At 41.5% G+C, this 9,570-nt stretch overlaps 1 long non-coding RNA gene across 1 annotated transcript; it reads left to right on the forward strand.

Annotated features, from left to right (window-relative positions):
* Window positions 1-7,105: 7,105 nt before the first annotated feature.
* On the forward strand, window positions 7,106-7,516 carry LOC134805476 (uncharacterized). The gene is made up of 2 exons (XR_010146295.1): window positions 7,106-7,228; window positions 7,339-7,516. It is a non-coding gene; the product is annotated as an uncharacterized LOC134805476 (long non-coding RNA).
* The last annotated feature ends 2,054 nt before the right edge of the window (window positions 7,517-9,570 follow it).

A 9,570-nucleotide genomic window follows, 5' to 3' on the forward strand; every position in this document is an offset into this window, starting at 1 on the left:
AAATGACTGGATAGAGAGCAATGCACTAAATACCTATATCTACTTTTGTTGTGAGCAGTGTCAAGTTCGAACACTGTGCGCGGATCAAGTAACCGCGCGCACCAGCTGACGAATGCCGGGCTTATAAATGTAGGTCATGGCTGCATTATTAAGACCGATAATTTCTCGGTATTCCCGCATAAACCTCACTGGTCCGAAATCAAAATGAAACCAGATTTATACAACCCAGTTATGGCACTGATAAATCACGTCATCAACATCACCATACCTCACCTACAGCGCAAGAACGAATCTGAAGATCTACAAAGAGAACCTAACAATCTCGGAGAAAAGATCAAGCAGTTGAAGAACACCGAAGTTAACTCCGAGAGCATATCATATCACGATATTCATCACTACGCTATGATATACGTGATCCTCGGATTAATCGGAACTACGGCATTGATTATCATAATACGACGAGTTCAATGGAGAGTGCCGTCAACGCCGTCTCGAGTCAGCGTCGAGGAGCCACCCGCCGCCACGCCGACCCCGCCCCGGGCGTCTCCGCGCTCCGCCGTAGTCAGCGAGACTCGCCAACACAGCGACGAAGATCACAGCGAGACGACAAATCTTTCGCGCGTAGATAAAGCGACATCCCCTTCGTTTATAGTAGTTACTTTTAATTAGATTTAATGTATGATCAAGTTTTCACACAGCATCTTTCTCTCATCTCAACCGCCCCCCGGAATATGTACAAGTAAATTGCACATGCATCATATTGTTCATTTGCCCCATCAGCATTTAGTTTTATATAAAAGTTTCGTAATTAGTCAATAAGTACCTATTCATTCAAAACATATTCACGTTCGCTATTCTATAAGTGTGCACACCTATCAAGTTATAATAAATCAAGTTTATCTCAAGAAATCGTCTTTCGTGTTCCAAATTACAATCAAGATATTCATCAAGTAAATGTTAGAGTTAGCAAGTACTCTAACATGATATTTATCGTCAGCTTTGTGACTTTTCCTAACCGTCCGTTAACGGTATACAGTTAAGTGGAAATACCCTTATACGTCCTTTGTATTTTATTAGTCACATTATTTCTTATTTTTGTTACGATTGATACGAATAAATATTTATTTAACACCAGTTACTTAGGTTCAATAGTCTGATATCAAAGGCACATATCTTAAAGATTGATTCTATCTCACCGATCAGGATCTTAACAAGAAACTATTTTAATTTTAATTTAATCTTATTTAAAGCTGCAACACGACTGACTGATGACAGAATTGTTCTCCCAGAAGGGGGTTCGTGGGGTATTTGACTTTGGTACGGTCGTATAGAGGGCGGTCTCGTGACCTCCAGAAAATTCCGACTTTTGGTCTACCGCTTCCGGTCAGAAAAATGTTCAACGGCCCGGCTAAACGGTTAGACTTATTGGGGGGGTGCTCGACCAAATGTCATAGAGGGACCATGGCAGTTTTTGACGCCGCCATTTTTTTTTCAAAATGGCCGACTTTTTTTTTTAATTTTTTCAAGTTTGTCCTAGCGCGCTGAAATTTTGGTCACGGAATCTCGGGGTCCTCTAGATTCGTATGGAAAAAAAAAATTTCGAAAAAATCCAAGATGGCGGAAAAAATGGCCACTTTTATTTTGTATGGCAACTTTTAAACGGTGCGAGATAGGTGGGGGGTGCTCGACCGAATGTCATAGAGGGCCCCGAGACAAAACAAACTGCATTTAAAAATTTTCAAACGGGCCGACTTTTTTTTTTTTATTTTTTCAAGTTGGTCCGAGCGCGCTGAGATTTGGCATGGCGAGAGATAGAGGCCTCTAGATTCCTATGAAAAAAAAAAATTTTTGGAAAAAATCCACGATGGCGGAAATAATGGTCATTTTAATTTTGTATGGCAACTTTTAAACGGTGCGAGGCAGGTGGGGGGTGCTCGACCAAATGTCATAGAGGGCCCCGAGACAAAACAAACTGCATTTAAAAAATTTCGAAATGGCCGACTTTTTTTTTTTTTTTTTTCAAGTTGGTCCGAGCGCGCTGAGATTTGGCATGCGGTGAGCTAGGGGACCCAAGATTACCATGTGAAAAAATTTTTTGGAAAAATCCAAAATGGCGGCGGACACGGGCAAAATTAAAAATTCCAAGTGGGTTAAGCGAGCCCGAAGGGCGAGCTTCAGGCCGGGAGGCCGAAGGCCGACCCCGCGGAGGGCCGTCAGGCCCGGAGCTTCACCCCGAATGTCCAAGCGTACCCCACCCCCAGTAATTTTGGGCGAGGCCGAAGGCCGAGCTGCGGGAATGACCAATAAAGCAAAATCCTATACAAAAAGTGTGTTAAGCGAGCCCGAAGGGCGAGCTCCAGGCCGGGAGGCCGAAGGCCGACCCCGGCGGAGGGCCGAAGGCCCGGAGCCTCCAGCCCGACTCCCAAAACGCGAGGCCGAAGGCCGAGCTGCGTGAATGCAGTGCTTCCAAGCGTTCTACAAAGTCAACTGTCTTGATAAGCGAAGCCGGCGGGCCGAAGGCCCGACGGCGAAGCGTCGAGGCTCGCGAAGGCCGAAGGCCGAGCTCCGCGTAGGGCCGAAGGCCCGAAGCGTCACACGAGAGGGGGAAGTTGGAGCCTTCGGCCTTCGGCCCGCCGTTTCGCTTGTCTAAGACACTTTTCCTATTCCGGAGCGTCCCTTACGAGTTCCCTAGCACGCGAGGCCGAAGGCCGAGCTGCGGGAATGAATTGCTCGCTTGCGGATCTTTTCGTTTTAGCAAAAGTACAACCTCATTTCTTTTTCCCTTTGTAAAACAAAACTACTACACAACAACTACAACAATAACAACAGCAGGAATGGACAGCTACCAACAATGTGGGTTAGGTTAGGTTAGAACTGCGACCCTCACAGGAACGGACTGCTACCAGAAAAGTGGGTTAGGTTAGGTTAGAACTGCTACTTTCACAGAAACGGACTGCTACCAGAAAAGTGGGTTAGGTTCGGTTAAAACTGCGACCCTCACAGAAATGGACTGCTACCAGAAAAGTGGGTTAGGATGGTTAGAACTGCAACCCTCACAGAAACGGACTGCTACCAGAAAAGTGGGTTAGGTTAGGTTAGAACTGCGACCCTCACAGAAACGGCTGCTACCAGAAAAGTGGGTTAGGTTAGGTTAGAACTGCGACCCTCACAGAAACGGACTGCTATCAGAAAAGTGGGTTAGGTTGGGTTAGAACTGCGACCCTCACAGAAACGGACTACTACCAGAAAAGTGGGTTAGGTTAGGTTAGAACTGCGACCCTCACAGAAACGGACTGCTACCAGAAAAGTGGGTTAGGTTAGGTTAGAACTGCGACCCTCACAGAAACGGCTGCTACCAGAAAAGTGGGTTAGGTTAGGTTAGAACTGCGACCCTCACAGAAACGGACTGCTACCAGAAAAGTGGGTTAGGTTGGGTTAGAACTGCGACCCTCACAGAAACGGACTACTACCAGAAAAGTGGGTTAGGTTAGGTTAGAACTGCAACCCTCACAGAAACGGACTGCTACCAGAAAAGTGGGTTAGGTTGGGTTAGAACTGCGACCCTCACAGAAACGACTGCTACCAGAAAAGTGGGTTAGGTTAGGTCAGAACTGCGACTTTCACAGAAACGGCTGCGACCAGAAAAGTGGGTTAGGTTAGGTCAGAACTGCGACCCTCACAGAAACGCTGCTACCAGAAAAGTGGGTTAGGTTAGGTCAGAACTGCGACCCTCACAGAAACGGACTACTACCAGAAAAGTGGGTTAGGTTAGGTTAGAACTGCGACCCTCACAGAAACGGCTGCTACCAGAAAAGTGGGTTAGGTTAGGTTAGAACTGCGACCCTCACAGAAACGGACTGCTACCAGAAAAGTGGGTTAGACTTGTGTAAGATTCATTAAAATTACTAATTATTAGAAACAGATTTAATGAAATAAAGAGTTGAATAATCATTGGTAATCTATAATTTAATAAATTTAAAAGTAACGTGATTGATAGTTGACCTTTGTAAATAGAAGGTAGTTGGAAGAAAGAAATAAACCGGGCAAGTGCGAGTCGGACTCGCGCACGAAGGGTTCCGTACCATAATGCAAAAAAAAAAACAAAAAAAAAGCAAAAAAAAAAACGGTCACCCATCCAAATACTGACCACTCCCGACGTTGCTTAACTTTGGTCAAAAATCACGTTTGTTGTATGGGAGCCCCATTTAAATTTTTATTTTATTCTGTTTTTAGTATTTGTTGTTATAGCGGCAACAGAAATACATCATCTGTGAAAATTTCAACTGTCTAGCTATCACGGTTCGTGAGATACAGCCTGGTGACAGACGGACGGACGGACGGACGGACGGACGGACGGACGGACGGACGGACGGACGGACAGCGAAGTCTTAGTAATAGGGTCCCGTTTTACCTTTTGGGTACGGAACCCTAAAAAAAGACGACTGGCATGGCGGTTAACGGGCATTCGGTTACGGGTAGGGTTTGCAATCCGGATCCGAAATGTATGAAATTATCCGGATCTGGATCCGGATCCGCGGATAATCCCATACATTTCGGATCCGTCGTGCAAACCCTAGTTACGGGCAGAGGTGAAGGGAGGACGATTGTGAAGTAAGGTGATTGGAGATTGAACTGTAACGGAATATTGTGATCAGGAAATATATTGCTGTTATGGAAGAAGGAATTTTTATTACAGATCAGAAGTGGGATGTACCTACAAGTCAGTATGGTATTCCTGAATGTATTATATTATGTAGGTATTAATATTAGAACTGATTGAGTTAAATCTTAATTGCCCAATTAAGTTGTTGCAATAGTAACAGCGGTGTAAAATTATTATAATTATACTGCAAGTTTTCTCTTCAAGACCAACAGTTTGGTTTTTTTAGTGTTTGCTGTTATGACTATCCATAATATAATTAAAACATTCATTACATCGCGGGTAGCGTGAAACCTTTGGAACACCGTTTTATTTTGAATAGTTCGGATACCTTTATGATTATTTACAGGTGTAGATCGGATTCTTTTAGTCTATGTATGTACCGCTTATTTGGTTACAACTTTTACCATATTTTCAATATATTACTTATCAATACGTCAGTATCATATAGCGGGGTTAAGTGTTTTCGAAATTATAAACTACTCAGACTGTAAATAAGTAGGAATGATACTTTTCATCACACTTGCTCGGAAAAGATGTATTTACACGTAGGGCTTGCGGGCGGGAAATTGAATTTTTCGCCCTAGGGCGGAAAAAATCTTTTCCGAGCAAGTGTGATGAAAAACACTTATTTACACGTAGGGCTTGCGGGCGGGAAATTGAAATTTTCGCCCTAGGGCGGAAAAGTGTTTTATACAGAAGTTTGTTTTTATTAATTCTCCTTTTTTTCCTTACAAGTGTGATGAAAAACATTGTGTGTGCCACGGGCGGTAAAGAAATTCCGAACTCGTGAACATTTTAAGCCCTCGCTTCGCGTCGGGCTTAAAATTGACACTCGTTCGTAATTTCTTATTTCCCGCCCTTAATACACAATGTACTATTTACTGGTAGTTACCGACCCGCCGACCTAGCCGGAGTTACAATCGCTGTCGCTTCGACAACGAAAAGCATTATGTATCTATATCACTCTTCCATATTAGCGCGACAGTGACAGTTGCGTTCCGATCGCTACGGAGCGTAAGCGATTGGCATCTTGGCTACGCGGCCCGTTTCGTATTCCGGATCCCGTTTCGAATATCGGATCCATCTCGCGTTCCTGGATTTGGGTCCGTGCCGGATACTGGAACCGTGCCGGATACATACCTGATTTGTGCCGGATGAGTTCCGGATCCATGCAGGATTCGTACCGGATCCGTCCCGGACTGGTGCCGGATTGGTACCGGATCTGTGCCGGATTAATACCGCATGTATATCATTTGCCGGATTCGTGCCGGATCTGAACCGGACGCGTGCCGGATTGGTATCGGATCAGTGCCGGATCCCAAATTTGTTCTAGATTCCGTTTCTGTACCAGTTTTAGAATTCTCTCGTTTCGAAAAGCCTGTGTTCCGGATCCGTACCGGGATACGGATCTGTTTTGGATTTAAGATCTGTTTTAAACGTCCCGCATTCTACCCCGGAAGCAATAACGTAAATTAAATAAATAAATAAAACAGTTGAATTTAGCTTAATAAGAACAAGTTATATTTGTCTACTATTAACAATCCAAAGATTTAGAACTCTTCCATTGCTGGTGTTGTTTTCGAGTTCCAGACTATGGACCATGAGGAAAACAACATCCAGGCGGCTCTTGAAAACTCCTGAGCGTGACCGAAAATCGAAATCTGATGATGGACAAGAACGTCGAAGCCGAAGTCGCAACCGCCGCCAGTCCCCGAGGAACAACAGACGGAGTCGCAACCGGCGAAGCCGCAGCAGCGGCAGACACGGCCGAGGCAATGAGAGGTGGCTTCGAAGATCAACACGGAAGGACAACACGGCCAGGATCGCTTTCACGTGGAAGCCGCACAGGACAGGAACGGATGGCTTGTATATCTTTGTCGTCTTCAGTTGTAGATTTTAATAGATGTCGTTTATTGCTTAAACTGCGAATATTTTGGTACAGTACCTTAAAGTTATTTCTATTGACGAAAGTTGTCTCGAGGTACGGGTTCACAGATTATGGGGGTGGAATCGTTGTCCAGGCAATGCTGTGGTGTCCTGTAGTTCGCTCAAGTTAGTTGTATGGGGCTCGTTAGCCTAATCACGGACTAGTCTACTAGGACGAGCAATCGCCATATTGAGTAGCGTACCCCGGAAGAAAACATTATTTTTGTATTAAACTTAGATGGCGTTTGTCATTCAGCGGGCTGTAGGTTGTGTAGTGTATTCCGCAAGAGGTCGCTGCCACTAGAAGAGTTGTAGACGTTGTAGTTGTTAGGTGTAGTTCTTAGTTTTTCTTATACGAGCGGATAGATGGCGCAATAATTTGTATACTACCGCATCATTTGCGTTTCTATGTGTGAACAGCGCATCTGTACACGTGTCATTGTGTGAGTTAGTTGCTTTGCTTTGCAGTAAACATTCGATGTTTTAGATGAAAATGGTCTTCATTTCACAGCAAGATGTGTTATTGTTAATCGTGTAAACACTAGCAGAAGTAGTGACTGCAAATTTTATAGATTTCCAAAAGTAGTGTGGAAACAAGAACAGCGCAATAAATGGATAATTGCCGTAAGGAGAAAAAAAGTAAGTCACCTAACCTAACCTCTAAAATCATATTACCTTCCTTAAATACGCAATCATTTGATTTATGTTATAATCGTATGAAGTTTTAACCGTGAATTATTTTGTTACAGTCCCGATGGATCTCTATGGCACCCAATTTGCAGTGCTCACTTTATCGGTGGTAGAAAGGCTGATGAACAAGTCAGTCCCAGTTATGTTCCAAGGATATTTCCCCCGCAGTAAAAAACAAAACGGATTGACGAAAATGCGGCAATATCGAGGTTTCAACGTTATATGGAACGAAGAAACGCGAAAAAAATAGAAGCAGTTAATGCTATTAATATAACTAATACAAGTGACTTTGAATTGCTGGAAAACAGTGTCAAGAATATTCTGCTCGTATGTTGAAGAAATAGCAGCTGGTACATCAAATTAGGTTTTTTGGCCAGACAAAAATGTTGTGCAGCAGACAATGCCAGAATGCTTCTGTCCGGAGTATAGTAACACTAGTCATTATTGATTGTACAGAGTTTCCTATAGAAGTACCATCAAGTGTTGATAATCGTGTGTATTGCTACTCACTCTATAAAAAGTGCTTATTAGTATTACTCCAAGAGGCTTCATTTCGTTCAAGTCAAAAGTAAGTGGTGAAAGAAAAAGTGTCTCCCAAATAACGGTAGTCAGGATTAGTCGACTACTTAGAAAATGGGGATATTGTATTGGCTGATAAGGGATTTCCGGCAATAAAGAAGGTAATTGATGAAAGTGGAAAAGAAATTGCTATTATTATGCCACATTTTCTCCAGAATAAAGGTGAATTTACAAGGGAAGAGACCGATGCAACTTATAAAATAGCTCGAGTCAGAATTCATGCCGAAAGAATAATGCAGCACTTAAAAATTTATCAGATACTACATAAAATACCTGTAAATTTATTTTATCATATTGATGATATATTACATGTTTGTTGTGTACTGGTAAACCTGCAACCACCTATATTTTCAAACAAATAAAACAACAGTTATTTTTTACAATATTTACATTATTTAAAAAGCTATTAAAACATTTTTAATTTAAATTTGTTTTTATTTCACACAAAACCTGTAAATGTTATGTGACTTTTCATGTCTGAAGGACCCTTATTGCACATGGAGCATAAGGAACCACAGACATGACCGCCACATATTTATAACATGGGCCTGTGGACCTATGAAAATGTGTCAGTCAGGTTAGGGTTTAATATGACCAAGCACTGGACTGATCAACATTTTCATAAGTCTAATGTACAGTCAAGTTCATAAATGTGTGTACATTTTTTCACCATATTACAATGGATAAAGGTAAAGAAATTTATACATATTTATGAACTCGACTGTACATACCATTTGTCATATATTTCTTTATTTCAGTCACATGCATAAACTTACAGCTAAGGATGCCAAAACGCTTATGCGATAGGGACAATACATACATCAGAACCAAACATAGTCTAAAGATTCAAACATTAAAACAAAACAAAAACAATCAAATAAGGTCAGGTTAATATTTAGGTATGCTAGGATTCTAAGATATTAAAATGTTGAGTTCCTTACTTACAGCTAGGTATGTGTGTTGCTAATTTTAACAAAGTGTGATACTGCAATATTCGGCTACTTTACTATACTTACATATAAAAAAAAAAACAGGAATAAACATTTTGAGTTAACAACATTTAAACATATAAATTATTATTTTTAACTAAACTTAATTAATCAGTATGCTTCATGCCTGTATGACAATGATGCTAACTGTACTTATTGAGATCAGTAGTACTTTACCTTTTATTACATATTTTAAAAGTTAATTACCTAACATTGTATTGATTATATTTTTACCTGTAAAACTATGCTTTGGCTGGTTTTTCTCACTCAAAGTTTGGTTTGTTCTTGTAGAATACAAGAGCGATAGATAATGAGCGAAGTAAAATTCTTCACTTTTTAGAATTTCTGCTTTAATAAAGTCTTCGTCTCTGTCTGCTCTTACTATACAATACAACTACCTTTTGGTGAATATATAAAGAAATCACACATATAATAGTCATACCAGTGTCATACACTTGCACTTGAATTTGGGTATAATATAATATGGTTTGCTTCTTTTTAGTTCTGGTTGATCATTCACAAACTGCAAATATTACACTAATTATATTGTTGTTTATCAAAATCTACAATAGGTTGGTTTTTACAAGATACAGGACTTCTACTAACATTCTGACACATTCATTGCATATGTATAACAACACCGTCTACACTAGTGCACAACCAAGGCTGATCTTTGCTAACAATCACTCTGACACAAGAAATTCTTAGTCTCCTCGCCGAGTA

Source organism: Cydia splendana, unplaced genomic scaffold (assembly GCF_910591565.1).
Source record: "Cydia splendana unplaced genomic scaffold, ilCydSple1.2 scaffold_118_ctg1, whole genome shotgun sequence".
Classification (NCBI taxonomy): domain Eukaryota; kingdom Metazoa; phylum Arthropoda; class Insecta; order Lepidoptera; family Tortricidae; genus Cydia; species Cydia splendana.